Here is a 25,017-nt window from a genome sequence, read left to right as displayed (position 1 = left end):
TGTGTATAAACATGGAAATATCTACACCGCTATCTGTATAAACATGGAAATATCTACACTGCTACCTGCATAAACATGGAAATATCAGCCCCGCTATGTGTATGAACATGGAAATATCTACACCGCCATCTGTATGAACATGGAAAAATCTTCACCGCCATCTGTATGAACATGGATATATCTACAAAGCCATCTGTATGAACATGGAAATATCTTCACCGCCATCTGTATGAACATGGATATGTCTACACAGCCGTCTGGATGAACATGGAAATATCTACACCGCTATCTGTATGAACATGAAAATATCTACACCGCTATCTGTGTAAACATGCATACATATTCACCGCTATCTGTAAAAACATGGAAATATCCACACCGCTATCTGTATGAACATGGAAATATCTACACCGCTATCTGTTTGAACATGGAAATATCTACACCGCTATCTGCATGAAAATGGAAATATCTACACCACCATCTGTATGAACATGGAAATATCTGCACTGCCATCTGTGTGAACATATAAATACCTACACCGCCATCTGTATTAAGAAGGAGATATCTACACCGCTATCTGTAGAAACATGGAAATATCTACACCGCTATCTGTATGAACATGGAAATACCTACACCGCTACCTGTATAAACACGGAAATATGTACACCGCTACCTGTATAAACTTGGAAGTATCAGCAGCGCTATCGGTATGAACATGGCAATATCTACACGGCTATCTGTATGAACATGGAAATATCTACACCGCTATCTGTATGAACATGGAAATATCTACACCACTATCTGTATGAACATGGAAATAGCTACACAGCCATCTGGATGAACATGGAAATATCTGCACCGCTATCTGTATGAACATGGATATATCTACACAGCCATCTGGATGAACATGGAAATATCTACACCGCTATCTGTATGAACATGGAAATACATACACCGCTATCTGTATGAACATGGAAATATCTACACCGCTATCTGCATGAACATGGAAACATCTATACTGCTATCCTTGTAAACATGCATACATCTTCACCGCTATCTGTATAAACATGGAAATATCTACACCGCTATCTGTATGAACATGGAAATAGCTACACCGCTATCTGTATGAACATGGAAATATCTACACCACTATCTATACGAACATGGAAATATCTACACCGCTATCTGTATGAACATGGATATATCTACACAGCCATCTGGATGAACATGGAAATATCTACACCGCTATCTGTATGAACATGGAAATATCTACACCACTATCTGTATGAACATGGAAATATCTACACCGCTATCTGTTTGAACAGGGAAATATATACACCGTTATCTGCATGAAAATGGAAATATCTGCACAGCTATCTGCATATACATGGAAATATCTATACAGCTATCTCTTTACACATGGAAATAACTACACCGCTATCTGTATGAACATGGAAATATCTACACCGCCATCTGTATGAACATGGAAATATCTGCACCGCCATCCCTATGAACATATAAATATCTACACTGCCATCTGTATTAAGAAAGAGATATCTACACCGCTATCTGTATAAACATGGAAATATCTACACTGCTATCTGTATAAACATGGAAATATCTACACCGCTATCTGTATAAACATGGAAATACCTACACCGCTACCTGTATAAACATGGAAATATCAGCACCGCTATCGGTATGAACACGGAAATATCTACACTGCTATCTGTATGAACATGGAAATATCTACACCTCTATCTGTATGAACATGGAAATATCTTCACTGCCATCTGTATGAACATGGATATATCTACACAGCCATCTGGATGAACATGGAAATATCTACACCGCTATCTGTATGAACATGGAAATATCTACACAGCCATCTGGATGAACATGAAAATATGTACAACGCTATATGTGTAAACATGCATACATCTTCACCGCTATCTGTATAAACATGGAAATATCTACACCGCTACCACTATAAACATGGAAATATCAGCACCGCTATCTGTAAGAACATGGAAATATCTACACTGCTATCTCTATGAACATGGAAATATGCACACCGCTATCTGTATGAACATGGAAATAGCTACACCGCTATCTGTATGAACATGGAAATATCTACACCACTATCTGTATGAACATGGAAATATCTACACTGCTATCTGTTTGAACAGGGAAATATATAAACCGCTATCTGCATGAAAATGGAAATATCTACACAGCTATCTGAATATACATGGGAAGATCTACACAGCTATCTCTTTACACATGGAAATAACTACACCACTATCTGTATGAACATGGAAAAATCTACACCGCCATCTGTATGAACATGGAAATATCTGCACCGCCATCTGTATGAACATATAAATATCTACACCGCCATCTGTATTAAGGAGATATCTACACCGATATCTGTATAAACATGGAAATATCTACACTGCTATCTGTATAAACATGGAAATATCTACACCGCTATCTGTACAAACATGGAAATATCTACATCGCTACCTGTATAAACATGGAAATATCAGCACCGCTATCGGTATGAACACGGAAATATCTAAACCGCTATCTGTATGAACATGGAAATATCTACAACGCTATCTGTATGAACATGGAAATATCTTCACTGCCATCTGTATGAACATGGATATATCTACAATGCCATCTGGATTAACATGGAAATAACTACACCGCTATCTGCAAGAACATGGAAACATCTACACTGCTATCCTTGTAAACATGCATACATCTTCACCGCTATCTGTATAAACATGGAAATATCTACACCGCTATCTGTATGAACATGGAAATATCTACACCGCTATCTGTTTGAACATGGAAATATCTACACCGCTATCTGCATGAAAATGGAAATATCTACACAGCTATCTGCATACACATGGAAATATCTACAAAGCTATCGCTTTACACATGGAAATAACTACACCGCTATCTCTATAAACATGGAAATACCTACACGGCCATCTATATGAACATGGAAATATCTGCACTGCCATCTGTATGAACATATAAATATCTACACCGCCATCTGTATTAAGATGGAGATATCTACACCACTATCTGTATAAACTTGGAAATAACTACACCGCTATCTGAATAAACATGGAAATATCTACATCTGTATCTGTATAAACATGGAAATATCTACACCGCTACCTGTATAAACATGGAAATATCAGCACCGCTATCTGTATGAACATGGAAATATCTACACCGCTATCTCTATGAACATGGAAATATCTACACCGCTATCTGTATGAACATGGAAATAGCTACACCGCTATCTGTATGAACATGGAAATATCTACACCACTATCTGTATGAACATGGAAATATCTACACCTCTATCTGTATGAACATGGAAATATCTACACCGCTATCTGTTTGAACAGGGAAATTTATACACCGCTATCTGCATGAAATTGAAAATATCTAAACAGCTATCTGCATATACATGGAAATATCTACACAGCTATCTCTTTACACATGGAAATAACTACACCGCTATCTGTATGAACATGGAAATAACTACACCACCATCTGTATGAACATGGAAATATCCGCACCGCCATCTGTATGAACATATAAATATCTACACCGCCATCTGTATTAAGAAGGAGATATCTACACCGCTATATGTATAAACATGGAAATATCTACACTGCTATCTGTATAAACATGGAAATATCTACACCGCTATCTGTATAAACATGGAAATATCTACACCGCTACATGTATAAACATGGAAATATCAGCACCGCTATCGGTATGAACACGGAAATATCTACACCGCTATCTGTATGAACATGGAAATATCTACACCGCTATCTGTATGAACATGGAAATATGTTCACTGCCATTTGTATGAAAATGGATATATCTACACAGCCATATGGATGAACATGGAAATATCTACACCGCTATCTGTATGAACATGGAAATATCTACACTGCTTTCCTTGTAAACATGCATACACCTTCACCGCTATCTGTATAAACATGGAAATATCTACACCGCTATCTGTATGAACATGGAAATATCTACACCGCTATCTGTTTGAACATGGAAATATCTACACCGCTATCCGCATGAAAATGGAAATATCTACACAGCTATCTGCATACACATGGAAATATCTACAAAGCTATCTCTTTACACATGGAAATAACTACACCACTATCTCTATAAACATGGAAATATCTACACCGCCATCTATATGAACATGGAAATATCTGCACCGCCATCTGTATGAACATATAAATATCTACACCGCCATCTGTATTAAGATGGAGATATCTACACATCTATCTGTAAAAACTTGGAAATATCTACACCGCTATCTGTATAAACATGGAAATATCTACACCGCTATCTGTATAAACATGGAAATATCTACACCGCTACCTGTATAAACATGGAAATATCAGCACAGCTATCTGTATGAACATGGAAATATCTACACCGCTATCTCTTTGAACATGGAAATATCTACAACGCTATCTGAATGAACATGGAAATATCTACACCACTATCTGTATGAACATGGAAATATCTACACCACTATCTGTATGAACATGGAAATATCTACACCGCTATCTGTATGAACATGGATATATCTACACAGCCATCTGGATGAACATGGAAATATCTACACTGCTATCTGTGTAGACATGCATACATCTTCTCCGCTTTCTGTATAAACGTGGAAATATCTACACCGCTATCTGTTTGAACATGGAAATATCTACACCGCCATCTGTATTAACATGGGAATATCTGCACCTCCATCTGTATGAACATATAAATATCTAAACCGCCATCTGTATTAATATGGAGATATCTGCACCGCTATCTGTTTGAACATGGAAATATCTACACTGCTATCTGCATGTAAATGGAAATATCTACACAGCTATCTGCATATACATGGAAATATCTACACAGCTATCTCTTTGCACATGGAAATAACTACACCGCTATCTCTATAAACATGGAAATATCTACACCACCATCTGTATGAACATGGAAATATCTGCACCGCCATCTGTATGAACTTATAAATATCTACACCGCCATCTGTATTATGAAGGAGATATCTACACCGCTATCTGTATAAACATGGAAATATCTACACCGCTATCTGTATGAACATGGAAATATCTACACCGTTACCTGTATAAACACGGAAATATGTACACCGCTACTTGTATAAACATGGAAGTATCAGCACCGATATCGGTATGAACATGGCAATATCTACACGGCTATCTGTATGAACATGGAAATATCTACAACGCCATCTGTATGAACATGGAAATATCTTCACCGCCATCTGTATGAACATGGATATAACTACACAGCCATCTGGATGAACATGGAAATAACTACACCGCTATCTGTATGAACATGGAAATATTTACACCGCTATCTGTATGAACATGGAAATATCTACACAGCCATCAGGATGAACATGGAAATATCTACACCGCTATCTGTATGAACATGGAAATACGTACACCGCTATCTGTATGAACATGGAAATATCTTCACCGCCATCTGTATTAAGAAGGAGATATCTACACCGCTATCTGTATGAACATGGAAATATCTTCACCGCCATCTGTATGAACATGGATATATCTACACAGCGATGTGGATGAACATGGAAATATCTACACCGATATCTGTGAAAACATGCATATATCTTCACCGCTATCTGTATAAACATGGAAATATCTACACCGCTATCTTTATGAACATGGAAATATCTACACCGCTAACTGTTTGAACAGGGAAATATCTTCACCGCCATCTGTATTAAGAAGGAGATATCTACACCGCTATCTCTATAAACATGGAAATATCTACACCGCCATCTGTATAAACATGGAAATATCTGCACCGCCATCTGTATGAACATATAAACATCTACACCGCCTTCCGTATTAAGAAGGAGATATCTACACCGCTATCTGTATAAACAAGGAAATATCTACACTGCTGTCTGTATAAACATGGAAATATCTACACCGCTATCTGTATGAACATGGAAATATCTACACCGCTACCTGTATAAACATGGAAATAACAGCACCGCTATCGGTATGAACATGGAAATATCTACACCGCTATGTGTAGGAACATGGAAATATCTACACCGCCATCTGTGTGAACATGGAAATATCTTCACTGCCATCTGTATGAACATGGATATATCTACACAGCCATCTGGATGAACATGGAAATATCTACACCGCTATCTGTATGAACATGGAAATATCTACACTGCTATCCTTGTAAACATGCATACACCTTCACCGCTATCTGTATAAACATGGAAATATCTACACCGCTATCTGTATGAACATGGAAATATCTACACCGCTATCTGTTTGAACATGGAAATATCTACACCGCTATCCGCATGAAAATGGAAATATCTACACAGCAATCTGCATACACATGGAAATATCTACAAAGCTATCTCTTTGCACATGGAAATAACTACACCGCTATCTCTATAAATATGGAAATATCTACACGGCCATCTATATGAACACGGAAATATCTGCACCGCCATCTGTATGAACATATAAATATCTACACCACCATCTGTATTAAGATGGAGATATCTACACATCTATCTGTATAAACTTGGAAATATCTACACCGCTATCTGTATAAACATGGAAATATCTACACCACTATCTGTATAAACATTGAAATATCTACACCGCTACCTGTATAAATATGGAAATATCAGCACAGCTATCTGTATAAACATGGAAATATCTACACCGCTATCTCCTTGAACATGGAAATATCTACACCGCTATCTGTATGAACATGGAAATAGCTACACCGCTATCTTTATGAACATGGAAATATCTACACCACTATCTGTATGAACATGGAAATATCTACACCGCTATCTGTATGAACATGGATATATCTATACAGCCATCTGGATGAACATGGAAATATCTACACCGCTATCTGTATGAACATGGAAATATCTACACCGCTATCTGTATGAACATGGATATATCTACACAGCCATCTGGATGAACATGGAAATATCTACACTGCTATCTTTATGAACATGGAAATATCTACACCGCTAACTGTTTGAACAGGGAAATATATACACCGCTATCTGCATGAAAATAGGAATATCTACACCACAATCTGTATGAACATGGAAATACATACACCCCTATCTGTATGAACATGGAAATATCTACACCGCTATCTGTATGAACATAGAAATATCTACACCGCTATCTGTATGAGCATGGAAATATCTTCACCGCCATCTGTATGAACATGGATATATCTACACAGCCATCTGGATGAACATGGAAATATCTGCACCGCTATCTCTTTGAACATGGAAATATCTACACCGCTATCTGTATGAACATGGAAATGGCTACACCGCTATCTGTATGAACACGGAAATATCTACACCACTATCTGTATGAACATGGAAATATCTACACCGCTATCTGTATGAACATGGATATATCTACACAGCCATCTGTATGAACATGGAAATATCTAAACCGCTATCTGTATGAACATGGAAATATCTACACCGCTATCTGTGTGAACATGGATATATCTACACAGCCATCTGGATGAACATGGAAATATCTACACTGCTATCTGTGTAGACATGCATACATCTTCACCGCTATCTGTATAAACGTGGAAATATCTACACCACTATCTGTATGAACATATAAATATCTACACAGCCATCTGTGTTAAGACGGAGATATCTACACCGCTATCTGTATAAACATGGAAATATCTACACCGCTACCTGTATAAACATGGAAATATCAGCACCGCTATCTGTATGAACATGGAAATATCTACACCGCTATCTTTATGAACATGGAAATATCTACACCTCTATCTGTATGAACATGGAAATATCTACATCGCAATCTGTATGAACATGGAAATATCTACACAGCTATCTGTTTGAACATGGAAATATCTACACCGCTATCTGCATGAAAATAGAAATATCTACACAGTTATCTGCATATACATGGAAATATCTACACAGCTATCTGTATGAACATGGAAATATCTGCACCGCCATCTGTATGAACATATAAACATCTACACCGCCATCTGTATTAAGAAGGAGATATCTACACCGCTATCTCTATAAACATGGAAATATCTACACCGCCATCTGTATGAACATGGAAATATCTGCACCGCCATCTGTATGAACATATAAACATTCACACCGCCGTCTGTATTAAGAAGGAGATATCTACACCGCTATCTGTATAAACAAGGAAATATCTACACTGCTGTCTGTATAAACATGGAAATATCTACACCGCTATCTGTATGAACATGGAAATATCTACACCGCTACCTGTATAAACATGGAAATAACAGCACCGCTATCGGTATGAACATGGAAATATCTACACCGCTATGTGTAGGAACATGGAAATATCTACACCGCCATCTGTGTGAACATGGAAATATCTTCACTGCCATCTGTATTAAGATGGAGACATCTACACATCTATCTGTATAAACTTGGAAATATCTACACCGCTATCTGTATAAACATGGAAATATCTACACCACTATCTGTATAAACATTGAAATATCTACACCGCTACCTGTATAAATATGGAAATATCAGCACAGCTATCTGTATAAACATGGAAATATCTACACCGCTATCTCCTTGAACATGGAAATATCTACACCGCTATCTGTATGAACATGGAAATAGCTACACCGCTATCTTTATGAACTTGGAAATATCTACACCACTATCTGTTTGAACATGGAAATATCTACACCGCTATCTGTATGAACATGGATATATCTATACAGCCATCTGGATGAACATGGAAATATCTACACCGCTATCTGTATGAACATGGAAATATCTACACCGCTATCTGTATGAACATGGATATATCTACACAGCCATCTGGATGAACATGGAAATATCTACACTGCTATCTTTATGAACATGGAAATATCTACACCGCTAACTGTTTGAACAGGGAAATATATACACCGCTATCTGCATGAAAATAGAAATATCTACACCACTATCTGTATGAACATGGAAATACATACACCCCTATCTGTATGAACATGGAAATATCTACACCGCTATCTGTATGAACATGGAAATATCTACACCGCTATCTGTATGAGCATGGAAATATCTTCACCGCCATCTGTATGAACATGGATATATCTACACAGCCATCTGGATGAACATGGAAATTTCTGCACCGCTATCTGTATGAACATGGAAATATCTACACCTCTATCTGTATGAACATGGATATATCTACACAGCCATCTGGATGAACATGGAAATATCTTCACCACTATCTGTGTAAACATGCATACATCTTCACCGCTATCTCTATAAACATGGAAATATCTACACCGCCATCTATATGAACATGGAAATATCTGCACCGCCATCTGTATGAACATATAAATATCTACACCGCCATCTGTATTAAGATGGAGATATCGACACCGCTATCTGTATAAACTTGGAAATATCTACACCGCTATCTGAATAAACATGGAAATATCTACATCAGTATCTGTATAAACATGGAAATATCTACACTGCTACCTGTAAAAACATGGAAATATCAGCACCGCTATCTGTATGAACATGTAAATATCTACACCGCTATCTCTATGAACATGGAAATATCTACACCGCTATCTGTATGAACATGGAAATAGCTACACCGCTATCTGTATGAACATGGAAATATCTACACCACTATCTGTATGAACATGGAAATATCTACACCTCTATCTGCATGAACATGGAAATATCTACACCGCTATGTGTAGGAACATGGAAATATGTTCACTGCCTTTTGTATGAACATGGATATATCTACACAGCCATCTGGATGAACATGGAAATATCTACACCGCTATCTGTATGAACATGGAAATATCTACACTGCTATCCTTGTAAACATGCATACATCTTCACCGCTATCTGTATAAACATGGAAATATCTACACCGCTATCTGTATGAACATGGAAATATCTACACCGCTATCTGTTTGAACATGGAAATATCTACACCGCTATCCGCATGAAAATGGAAATATCTACACAGCTATCTGCATATACATGGAAATATCTACAAAGCTATCTCTTTGCACATGGAAATAACTACACCGCTATCTCTATAAACATGGAAATATCTACACAGCCATCTATATGAACATGGAAATATCTGCACCGCCATCTGTATGAACATATAAATATCTACACCGCCATCTGTATTAAAATGGAGATATCTACACATCTATCTGTATAAACTTGGAAATATCTACACCGCTATCTGTATAAACATGGAAATATCTACACCACTATCTGTATAAACATGGAAATATCTACACCGCTACCTGTATAAACATGGAAATATCAGCACAGCTATCTGTATGAACATGGAAATATCTACACCGCTATCTCTTTGAACATGGAAATATCTACACCGCTCTCTGTATGAACATGGAAATGGCTACACTGCTATCTGTATGAACACGGAAATATCTGCACCACTATCTGTATGAACATGGAAATATCTACACCGCTATCTGTATGAACATGGATATATCTACACAGCCATCTGTATGAACATGGAAATATCTACACCGCTATCTGTATGAACATGGAAATATCTACACCGCTATCTGTATGAACATGGATATATCTACACAGCCATCTGGATGAACACAGAAATATCTACACTGCTATCTGTGTAGACATGCATACATCTTCACCGCTATCTGTATAAACGTGGAAATATCTACACCACTCTCTGTTTGAACATGGAAATATCTACACCGCCATCTGTATTAACATGGGAATATCTGCACCGCCATCTGTATGAACATATAAATATCTACACAGCCATCTGTATTAAGACGGAGATATCTACACCGCTATCTGTATAAACATGGAAATATCTACACCGCTACCTGTATAAACATGGAAATATCAGCACCGCTATCTGTATGAACATGGAAATATCTACACCGCTATCTGTATGAACATGGAAATATCTACACCTCTATCTGTATGAACATGGAAATATCTACATCGCTATCTGTATGAACATGGAAATATCTACACCGCTATCTGTTTGAACATGGAAATATCTACACCGCTATCTGCATGAAAATGGAAATACCTACACAGTTATCTGCATATACATGGAAATATCTACACAGCTATCTGTATGAACATGGAAATATCTGCACCGCCATCTGTATGAACATATAAACATCTACACCGCCATCTGTATTAAGAAGGAGATATCTACACCGCTATCTCTATAAACATGGAAATATCTACACCGCCATCTGTATGAACATGGAAATATCTGCACCGCCATCTGTATGAACATATAAACATCTACACCGCCGTCTGTATTAAGGAGAGATCTACACCGCTATCTGTATAAACAAGGAAATATCTACACTGCTGTCTGTATAAACATGGAAATATCTACACCGCTATCTGTATGAACATGGAAATATCTAGACCGCTACCTGCATAAACATGGAAATAACAGCACCGCTATCGGTATGAACATGGAAATACCTAAACCGCTATGTGTAGGAACATGGAAATATCTACACCGCCATCTGTGTGAACATGGAAATATCTTCACTGCCATCTGTATGAAAATGGATATATCTACACAGCCATCTGGATGAACATGGAAATATCTACACCGCTATCTGTATGAACATGGAAATATCAACACTGCTATCCTTGTAAACATGCATACATCTTCACCGCTATCTGTATAAACATGGAAATACCTACACCGCTATCTGTATGAACATGGAAATATCTACACCGCTATCTGTTTGAACATGGAAATATCTACACCGCTATCCGCATGAAAATGGAAATATCTACACAGCAATCTGCATACACATGGAAATATCTACAAAGCTATCTCTTTGCACATGGAAATAACTACACCGCTATCTCTATAAACATGGAAATATCTACACGGCCATCTATATGAACACGGAAATATCTGCACCGCCATCTGTATGAACATATAAATATCTACACCACCATCTGTATTAAGATGGAGATATCTACACATCTATCTGTATAAACTTGGAAATATCTACACCGCTATCTGTATAAACATGGAAATATCTACACCACTATCTGTATAAACATTGAAATATCTACACCGCTACCTGTATAAATATGGAAATATCAGCACAGCTATCTGTATAAACATGGAAATATCTACACCGCTATCTCCTTGAACATGGAAATATCTACACCGCTATCTGTATGAACATGGAAATAGCTACACCGCTATCTTTATGAACATGGAAATATCTACACCACTATCTGTATGAACATGGAAATACATACACCCCTATCTGTATGAACATGGAAATATCTACACCGCTATCTGTATGAACATGGAAATATCTACACCGCTATCTGTATGAGCATGGAAATATCTTCACCGCCATCTGTATGAACATGGATATATCTACACAGCCATCTGGATGAACATGGAAATATCTGCACCGCTATCTGTATGAACATGGAAATATCTACACCTCTATCTGTATGAACATGGATATATCTACACAGCCATCTGGATGAACATGGAAATATCTTCACCGCTATCTGTGTAAACATGCATACATCTTCACTGCTATCTCTATAAACATGGAAATATCTACACCGCCATCTATATGAACATGGAAATATCTGCACCGCCATCTGTATGAACATATAAATATCTACACCGCCATCAGTATTAAGATGGAGATATCTACACCGCTATCTGTATAAACTTGGAAATATCTACACCGCTATCTGTATAAACATGGAAATATCTACACCGCTATCTGTATGAACATGCAAATATCTACACCACTATCTGTATGAACATGGAAATAGCTACACAGCCATCTGGATGAACAAGGAAATACCTACACCGCTATCTGAATGAACATGGATATATCTACACAGACATCTGGATGAACATGGAAATATCTACACCGCTATCTGTATGAACATGGAAATACATACACCGCTATCTGTATGAACATGGAAATATCTACACCACTATCTGTATGAACTTGGAAATATCTACACCGCCATCTGTATGAACATGGAAATATCTTCACCGCCATCTGTATGAACATGGATATATCTACACAGCCATCTGGATGAACATGGACATATCTGCACCGCTATCTGTATGAACATGGAAATATCTACACCGCTATCTGTATGAACATGGATATATCTACACAGCCATCTGGATGAACATGGAAATATCCACACCGCTATCTGTGTAAACATGCATAAATCTTCACCGCTATCTGTATAAACATGGAAATATATACACTGCTATCTTTATGAACATGGAAATATCTACACCGCTAACTGTTTGAACAGGGAAATATATACACCGCTATCTGCATGAAAATGGAAATGTCTACACAGCTATCTGCATATACATGGAAATATCTACACAGCTATCTCTTTACACATGGAAATAACTACACCGCTATCTGTATGAACATGGAAATATCTACACCGCCATCTGTATGAACATGGAAATATCTGCACCGCCATCTGAATGAACATATAAATATCTACACCGCCATCTGAATAAAGATGGAGATATCTACACCGCTATCTGTATAAACATGGAAATATCTACACCGCCATCTGTATTAAGATGGAGATATCTACACCGCTATCTGTATGAACATGGAAATATCTACACAGCCATCAGGATGAACATGGAAATATCTACACCGCTATCTGTATGAACATGGATATACATACACCGCTATCTGTATGAACATGGAAATATCTACACCGCTATGTGTATAAACATGGAAATATCTACACCGCTATCTGTATAAACATGGAAATATCTACACCGCTACATGTATAAACATGGAAATATCAGCCCCGCTATCTGTATGAACATGGAAATATCTTCACCGACATCCGTATGAACATGGAAATATCTGCACCGCCATCTGTATGAACATATAAATATCTACACCGCCGTCTGTATTAAGATGGAGATATCTACACCGCTATCTGTATGAACATGGAAATATCTACACCGCTATCTGTTTGAACATGGAAATATCTACACCGCTATCCGCATGAAAATGGAAATATCTACACAGCAATCTGCATACACATGGAAATATCTACAAAGCTATCTCTTTGCACATGGAAATAACTACACCGCTATCTCTATAAACATGGAAATATCTACACGGCCATCTATATGAACACGGAAATATCTGCACCGCCATCTGTATGAACATATAAATATCTACACCACCATCTGTATTAAGATGGAGATATCTACACATCTATCTGTATAAACTTGGAAATATCTACACTGCTATCTGTATAAACATGGAAATATCTACACCAGTATCTGTATAAACATTGAAATATCTACACCGCTACCTGTATAAATATGGAAATATCAGCACAGCTATCTGTATAAACATGGAAATACCTACACCGGTATCTCCTTGAACATGGAAATATCTATACCGCTATCTGTATGAACATGGAAATAGCTACACCGCTATCTTTATGAACATGGAAATATCTACACCACTATCTGTATGAACATGGAAATATCTACACCGCTATCTGTATGAACATGGATATATCTATACAACCATCTGGATGAACATGGAAATATCTACACCGCTATCTGTATGAACATGGAAATATCTACACCGCTATCTGTATGAACATGGATATATCTACACAGCCATCTGGATGAACATGGAAATATCTACACTGCTATCTGTGTAGACATGCATACATCTTCACCGCTATCTGTATAAACATGGAAATACCTACACCGCTATCTGTTTGAACATGGAAATATATACACCGCTATCTGCATGAAAATGGAAATATCTACACAGCTATCTGCATATACATGGAAATATCTACACAGCTATCTCCTTACACATGGAAAAAACTACACCGCTATCTGTATGAGCATGGGAATATCTACACCGCCATCTGTATTAACATGGGGATATCTGCACCGCCATCTGTATGAACATATAAATATCTACACCGCCATCTCTATTAAGATGGAGATATCTACACCGCTATCTGTATAAACATGGAAATATCTACACCGCTACCTGTATAAACATGGAAATATCAGCTCCGCTATGTGTATGAACATGGAAATATCGACACCACTATCAGTATGAACATGGATATATCTACACCTCTATCTGTATGAACATGGAAATATCTACACTGCTATCTGTATGAACATGGAAATATCTACACCTCTATCTGTATGAACATGGAAATACCTGCACCGCCATCTATATGAACATATAAACATCTACACCGCCGTCTGTATTAAGAAGGAGAAATCTACACCGCTATGTGTATAAACAAGGAAATATCTACACTGCTGTCTGAATAAACATGGAAATATCTACACCGCTATCTGTATGAACATGGAAATATCTACACCGCTACCTGTATAAACATGGAAATAACAGCACCGCTATCGGTATGAACATGGAAATATCTACACCGCCATCTGTATGAACATGGAAATATCTTCACCGCCATCTGTATGAACATGGATATATCTACACAGCCATCTGTATGAACATGGAAATATCTATCCCGCTATCTGTATGAACATGGAAATATCTACACCGCTATCTGTGTAAACATGCATACATCTTCACCGCTGTCTGTATAAACAAGGAAATATCTACACCGCTATCTGTATGAACATGGAAATATCTACACTGCTATCTATTTGAACATGGAAATATCTACACCGCTATCTGCATGAAAATGGAAATATCTACACAGATATCTGCATATACATGGAAATATCTACACCGCTATCTCTTTGCACATGGAAATATCTACACCGCTATCTCTATAAACATGGAAATAACTACACCGCCATCTGTATGAACATGGAAATATCTGCACCGCCATCTGTATGAACATATAAATATCTCCACCGCAATCTGTATAAAGAAGGAGATATCTACACCGCTATCTGTATAAACATGGAAATATCTTCACCGCTATCTGTATGAACATGGAAATATCTACACCGCTATCTGTATGAACATGGAAATATCTACACCGCTATCTGTATGAACATGGAAATATCTTCACCGCCATCTGTATGAACATGGATATATCTACACAGCCATCTGGATGAACATGGAAATATCTACACCGCTATCTGTATTCCCATGGAAATATCTACACCGCTATCTGTGTAAATATGCATACATCTTCAACGCTATCTGCATGAAAATGGAAATATCTACACAGCTATCTGCATATACAAGGAAATATCTACAAAGCTATCGCTTTACACATGGAAATAACTACACTGCTATCTCTATAATCATGGAAATATCTACACCGCCATCTGTATTAACATGGAAATATCTGCACCGCCATCTGTATGAACATATAAATTTCTACACCGCCATCTGTATTAAGTTGGAGATATCTACACCGCTATCTGTATAAACTTGGAAAAGTCTACACCGCTATCTGTATAAGCATGGAAATATCTACACGGCTACCTGTATAAACATGGAAATATCAGCACCGCTATCTGTATGCACATATAAATATCTACACCGCCATCTGTATTAAGATGGAGATACCTTCACCGCTATCTGTATAAACCTGGAAATATCTACGCCGCTATCTGTATAAACATGGACATATCTACACCGCTATCTGTATAAACATGGAAATATCTACACCGCTATCTGTTTGAACATGGAAATATCTACACCGCTATCTGCATGAAAATAGAAATATCTACACAGTTATCTGCATATACATGGAAATATCTACACAGCTATCTGTATGAACATGGAAATATCTGCACCGCCATCTGTATGAACATATAAACATCTACACCGCCATCTGTATTAAGAAGGAGATATCTACACCGCTATCTCTATAAACATGGAAATATCTACACCGCCATCTGTATGAACATGGAAATATCTGCACCGCCATCTGTATGAACATATAAACATTCACACCGCCGTCTGTATTAAGAAGGAGATATCTACACCGCTATCTGTATAAACAAGGAAATATCCACACTGCTGTCTGTATAAACATGGAAATATCTACACCGCTATCTGTATGAACATGGAAATATCTACACCGCTACCTGTATAAACATGGAAATAACAGCACCGCTATCGGTATGAACATGGAAATATCTACACCGCTATGTGTAGGAACATGGAAATATCTACACCGCCATCTGTGTGAACATGGAAATATCTTCACTGCCATCTGTATTAAGATGGAGATATCTACACATCTATCTGTATAAACTTGGAAATATCTACACCGCTATCTGTATAAACATGGAAATATCTACACCACTATCTGTATAAACATTGAAATATCTACACCGCTACCTGTATAAATATGGAAATATCAGCACAGCTATCTGTATAAACATGGAAATATCTACACCGCTATCTCCTTGAACATGGAAATATCTACACCGCTATCTGTATGAACATGGAAATAGCTACACCGCTATCTTTATGAACTTGGAAATATCTACACCACTATGTGTTTGAACATGGAAATATCTACACCGCTATCTGTATGAACATGGATATATCTATACAGCCATCTGGATGAACATGGAAATATCTACACCGCTATCTGTATGAACATGGAAATATCTACACCGCTATCTGTATGAACATGGATATATCTACACAGCCATCTGGATGAACATGGAAATATCTACACTGCTATCTTTATGAACATGGAAATATCTACACCGCTAACTGTTTGAACAGGGAAATATATACACCGCTATCTGCATGAAAATAGAAATATCTACACCACTATCTGTATGAACATGGAAATACATACACCCCTATCTGTATGAACATGGAAATATCTACACCGCTATCTGTATGAACATGGAAATATCTACACCGCTATCTGTATGAGCATGGAAATATCTTCACCGCCATCTGTATGAACATGGATATATCTACACAGCCATCTGGATGAACATGGAAATTTCTGCACCGCTATCTGTATGAACATGGAAATATCTACACCTCTATCTGTATGAACATGGATATATCTACACAGCCATCTGGATGAACATGGAAATATCTTCACCACTATCTGTGTAAACATGCATACATCTTCACCGCTATCTCTATAAACATGGAAATATCTACACCGCCATCTATATGAACATGGAAATATCTGCACCGCCATCTGTATGAACATATAAATATCTACACCGCCATCTGTATTAAGATGGAGATATCGACACCGCTATCTGTATAAACTTGGAAATATCTACACCGCTATCTGAATAAACATGGAAATATCTACATCAGTATCTGTATAAACATGGAAATATCTACACCGCTACCTGTAAAAACATGGAAATATCAGCACCGCTATCTGTATGAACATGTAAATATCTACACCGCTATCTCTATGAACATGGAAATATCTACACCGCTATCTGTATGAACATGGAAATAGCTACACCGCTATCTGTATGAACATGGAAATATCTACACCACTATCTGTATGAACATGGAAATATCTACACCTCTATCTGCATGAACATGGAAATATCTACACCGCTATGTGTAGGAACATGGAAATATGTTCACTGCCTTTTGTATGAACATGGATATATCTACACAGCCATCTGGATGAACATGGAAATATCTACACCGCTATCTGTATGAACATGGAAATATCTACACTGCTATCCTTGTAAACATGCATACATCTTCACCGCTATCTGTATAAACATGGAAATATCTACACCGCTATCTGTATGAACATGGAAATATCTACACCGCTATCTGTTTGAACATGGAAATATCTACACCGCTATCCGCATGAAAATGGAAATATCTACACAGCTATCTGCATATACATGGAAATATCTACAAAGCTATCTCTTTGCACATGGAAATAACTACACCGCTATCTCTATAAACATGGAAATATCTACACAGCCATCTATATGAACATGGAAATATCTGCACCGCCATCTGTATGAACATATAAATATCTACACCGCCATCTGTATTAAAATGGAGATATCTACACATCTATCTGTATAAACTTGGAAATATCTACACCGCTATCTGTATAAACATGGAAATATCTACACCACTATCTGTATAAACATGGAAATATCTACACCGCTACCTGTATAAACATGGAAATATCAGCACAGCTATCTGTATGAACATGGAAATATCTACACCGCTATCTCTTTGAACATGGAAATATCTACACCGCTCTCTGTATGAACATGGAAATGGCTACACCGCTATCTGTATGAACACGGAAATATCTGCACCACTATCTGTATGAACATGGAAATATCTACACCGCTATCTGTATGAACATGGATATATCTACACAGCCATCTGTATGAACATGGAAATATCTACACCGCTATCTGTATGAACATGGAAATATCTACACCGCTATCTGTATGAACATGGATATATCTACACAGCCATCTGGATGAACACAGAAATATCTACACTGCTATCTGTGTAGACATGCATACATCTTCACCGCTATCTGTATAAACGTGGAAATATCTACACCACTCTCTGTTTGAACATGGAAATATCTACACCGCCATCTGTATTAACATGGGAATATCTGCACCGCCATCTGTATGAACATATAAATATCTACACAGCCATCTGTATTAAGACGGAGATATCTACACCGCTATCTGTATAAACATGGAAATATCTACACCGCTACCTGTATAAACATGGAAATATCAGCACCGCTATCTGTATGAACATGGAAATATCTACACCGCTATCTGTATGAACATGGAAATATCTACACCTCTATCTGTATGAACATGGAAATATCTACATCGCTATCTGTATGAACATGGAAATATCTACACCGCTATCTGTTTGAACATGGAAATATCTACACCGCTATCTGCATGAAAATGGAAATATCTACACAGTTATCTGCATATACATGGAAATATCTACACAGCTATCTGTATGAACATGGAAATATCTGCACCGCCATCTGTATGAACATATAAACATCTACACCGCCATCTGTATTAAGAAGGAGATATCTACACCGCTATCTCTATAAACATGGAAATATCTACACCGCCATCTGTATGAACATGGAAATATCTGCACCGCCATCTGTATGAACATATAAACATCTACACCGCCGTCTGTATTAAGAAGGAGAGATCTACACCGCTATCTGTATAAACAAGGAAATATCTACACTGCTGTCTGTATAAACATGGAAATATCTACACCGCTATCTGTATGAACATGGAAATATCTAGACCGCTACCTGCATAAACATGGAAATAACAGCACCGCTATCGGTATGAACATGGAAATATCTAAACTGCTATGTGTAGGAACATGGAAATATCTACACCGCCATCAGTGTGAACATGGAAATATCTTCACTGCCATCTGTATGAAAATGGATATATCTACACAGCCATCTGGATGAACATGGAAATATCTACACCGCTATCTGTATGAACATGGAAATATCTACACTGCTATCCTTGTAAACATGCATACATCTTCACCGCTATCTGTATAAACATGGAAATACCTACACCGCTATCTGTATGAACATGGAAATATCTACACCGCTATCTGTTTGAACATGGAAATATCTACACCGCTATCCGCATGAAAATGGAAATATCTACACAGCAATCTGCATACACATGGAAATATCTACAAAGCTATCTCTTTGCACATGGAAATAACTACACCGCTATCTCTATAAACATGGAAATATCTACACGGCCATCTATATGAACACGGAAATATCTGCACCGCCATCTGTATGAACATATAAATATCTACACCACCATCTGTATTAAGATGGAGATATCTACACATCTATCTGTATAAACTTGGAAATATCTACACCGCTATCTGTATAAACATGGAAATATCTACACCACTATCTGTATAAACATTGAAATATCTACACCGCTACCTGTATAAATATGGAAATATCAGCACAGCTATCTGTATAAACATGGAAATATCAACACCGCTATCTCCTTGAACATGGAAATATCTACACCGCTATCTGTATGAAAATGGAAATAGCTACACCGCTATCTTTATGAACATGGAAATATCTACACCACTATCTGTATGAACATGGAAATACATACACCCCTATCTGTATGAACATGGAAATATCTACACCGCTATCTGTATGAACATGGAAATATCTACACCGCTATCTGTATGAGCATGGAAATATCTTCACCGCCATCTGTATGAACATGGATATATCTACACAGCCATCTGGATGAACATGGAAATATCTGCACCGCTATCTGTATGAACATGGAAATATCTACACCTCTATCTGTATGAACATGGATATATCTACACAGCCATCTGGATGAACATGGAAATATCTTCACCGCTATCTGTGTAAACATGCATACATCTTCACTGCTATCTCTATAAACATGGAAATATCTACACCGCCATCTATATGAACATGGAAATATCTGCACCGCCATCTGTATGAACATATAAATATCTACACCGCCATCAGTATTAAGATGGAGATATCTACACCGCTATCTGTATAAACTTGGAAATATCTACACCGCTATCTGAATAAACATGGAAATATCTACATCAGTATCTGTATAAACATGGAAATATCTACACCGCTACCTGTAAAAACATGGAAATATCAGCACCGCTATCTGTATGAACATGTAAATATCTACACCGCTATCTCTATGAACATGGAAATATCTACACCGCTATCTGTATGAACATGGAAATAGCTACACCGCTATCTGTACGAACATGGAAATATCTACACCACTATCTGTATGAACATGGAAATATCTACACCTCTATCTGCATGAACATGGAAATATCTACACCGCTATGTGTAGGAACATGGAAATATGTTCACTGCCTTTCGTATGAACATGGATATATCTACACAACCATCTGGATGAACATGGAAATATCTACACCGCTATCTGTATGAACATGGAAATATCTACACTGCTATCCTTGTAAACATGCATACATCTTCACCGCTATCTGTATAAACATGGAAATATCTACACCGCTATCTGTATGAACATGGAAATATCTACACCGCTATCTGTTTGAACATGGAAATATCTACACCGCTATCCGCATGAAAATGGAAATCTACACAGCTATCTGCATATACATGGAAATATCTACAAAGCCATCTCTTTACACATGGAAATAACTACACCGCTATCTCTATAAACATGGAAATATCTACACAGCCATCTATATGAACATGGAAATATCTGCACCGCCATCTGTATGAACATATAAATATCTACACCGCCATCTGTATTAAAATGGAGATATCTACACATCTATCTGTATAAACTTGGAAATATCTACACCGCTATCTGTATAAACATGGAAATATCTACAAAACTATCTGTATAAACATGGAAATATCTACACCGCTACCTGTATAAACATGGAAATATCAGCACAGCTATCTGTATGAACATGGAAATATCTACACCGCTATCTCTTTGAACATGGAAATATCTACACCGCTCTCTGTATGAACATGGAAATGGCTACACCGCTATCTGTATGAACACGGAAATATCTGCACCACTATCTGTATGAACATGGAAATATCTACACCGCTATCTGTATGAACATGGATATATCTACACAGCCATCTGTATGAACATGGAAATATCTACACCGCTATCTGTATGAACATGGAAATATCTACACCGCTATCTGTATGAACATGGATATATCTACACAGCCATCTGGATGAACACAGAAATATCTACACTGCTATCTGTGTAGACATGCATACATCTTCACCGCTACCTGTATAAACGTGGAAATATCTACACCACTCTCTGTTTGAACATGGAAATATCTACACCGCCATCTGTATTAACATGGGAATATCTGCACCGCCATCTGTATGAACATATAAATATCTACACAGCCATCTGTATTAAGACGGAGATATCTACACCGCTATCTGTATAAACATGGAAATATCTACACCGCTACCTTTATAAACATGGAAATATCAGCACCGCTATCTGTATGAACATGGAAATATCTACACCGCTATCTGTATGAACATGGAAATATCTACACCTCTATCTGTATGAACATGGAAATATCTACATCGCTATCTGTATGAACATGGAAATATCTACACCGCTATCTGTTTGAACATGGAAATATCTACACCGCTATCTGCATGAAAATGGAAATATCTACACAGTTATCTGCATATACATGGAAATATCTACACAGCTATCTGTATGAACATGGAAATATCTGCACCGCCATCTGTATGAACATATAAACATCTACACCGCCATCTGTATTAAGAAGGAGATATCTACACCGCTATCTCTATAAACATGGAAATATCTACACCGCCATCTGTATGAATATGGAAATATCTGCACCGCCATCTGTATGAACATATAAACATCTACACCGCCGTCTGTATTAAGAAGGAGATATCTACACCGCTATCTGTATAAACAAGGAAATATCTACACTGCTGTCTGTATAAACATGGAAATATCTACACCTCTATCTGTATGAACATGGAAATATCTACACCGCTACCTGTATCAACATGGAAATAACAGCACCGCTATCGGTATGAACATGGAAATATCTACACCGCTATGTGTAGGAACATGGAAATATCTACACCGCCATCTGTGTGAACATGGAAATATCTTCACTGCCATCTTTATGAACATGGATATATCTACACAGCCATCTGGATGAACATGGAAATATCTACACCGCTATCTGTATGAACATGGAAATATCTACACTGCTATCCTTGTAAACATGCATACATCTTCACCGCTATCTGTATAAACATGGAAATATCTACACCGCTATCTGTATGAACATGGAAATATCTACACCGCTATCTGTTTGAACATGGAAATATCTACACCGCTATCCGCATGAAAATGGAAATATCTACACAGCAATCTGCATACACATGGAAATATCTACAAAGCTATCTCTTTGCACATGGAAATAACTACACCGCTATCTCTATAAACATGGAAATATCTACACGGCCATCTATATGAACACGGAAATATCTGCACCGCCATCTGTATGAACATATAAATATCTACACCACCATCTGTATTAAGATGGAGATATCTACACATCTATCTGTATAAACTTGGAAATATCTACACCGCTATCTGTATAAACATGGAAATATCTACACCACTATCTGTATAAACATTGAAATATCTACACCGCTACCTGTATAAATATGGAAATATCAGCACAGCTATCTGTATAAACATGGAAATATCTACACCGGTATCTCCTTGAACATGGAAATATCTACACCGCTATCTGTATGAACATGGAAATAGCTACACCGCTATCTTTATGAACATGGAAATATCTACACCACTATCTGTATGAACATGGAAATATCTACACCGCTATCTGTATGAACATGGATATATCTACACAGCCATCTGGATGAACATGGAAATATCTACACTGCTATCTGTGTAGACATGCATACATCTTCACCGCTATCTGTATAAACATGGAAATACCTACACCGCTATCTGTTTGAACATGGAAATATATACACCGCTATCTGCATGAAAATGGAAATATCTACACAGCTATCTGCATATACATGGAAATATCTACACAGCTATCTCCTTACACATGGAAAAAACTACACCGCTATCTGTATGAGCATGGAAATATCTACACCGCCAT

This window comes from Gorilla gorilla, chromosome 12 (genome assembly GCF_029281585.2).
Source record: "Gorilla gorilla gorilla isolate KB3781 chromosome 12, NHGRI_mGorGor1-v2.1_pri, whole genome shotgun sequence".
In the NCBI taxonomy this organism is placed as follows: domain Eukaryota; kingdom Metazoa; phylum Chordata; class Mammalia; order Primates; family Hominidae; genus Gorilla; species Gorilla gorilla.
This window is presented reverse-complemented; position numbering follows the sequence as displayed.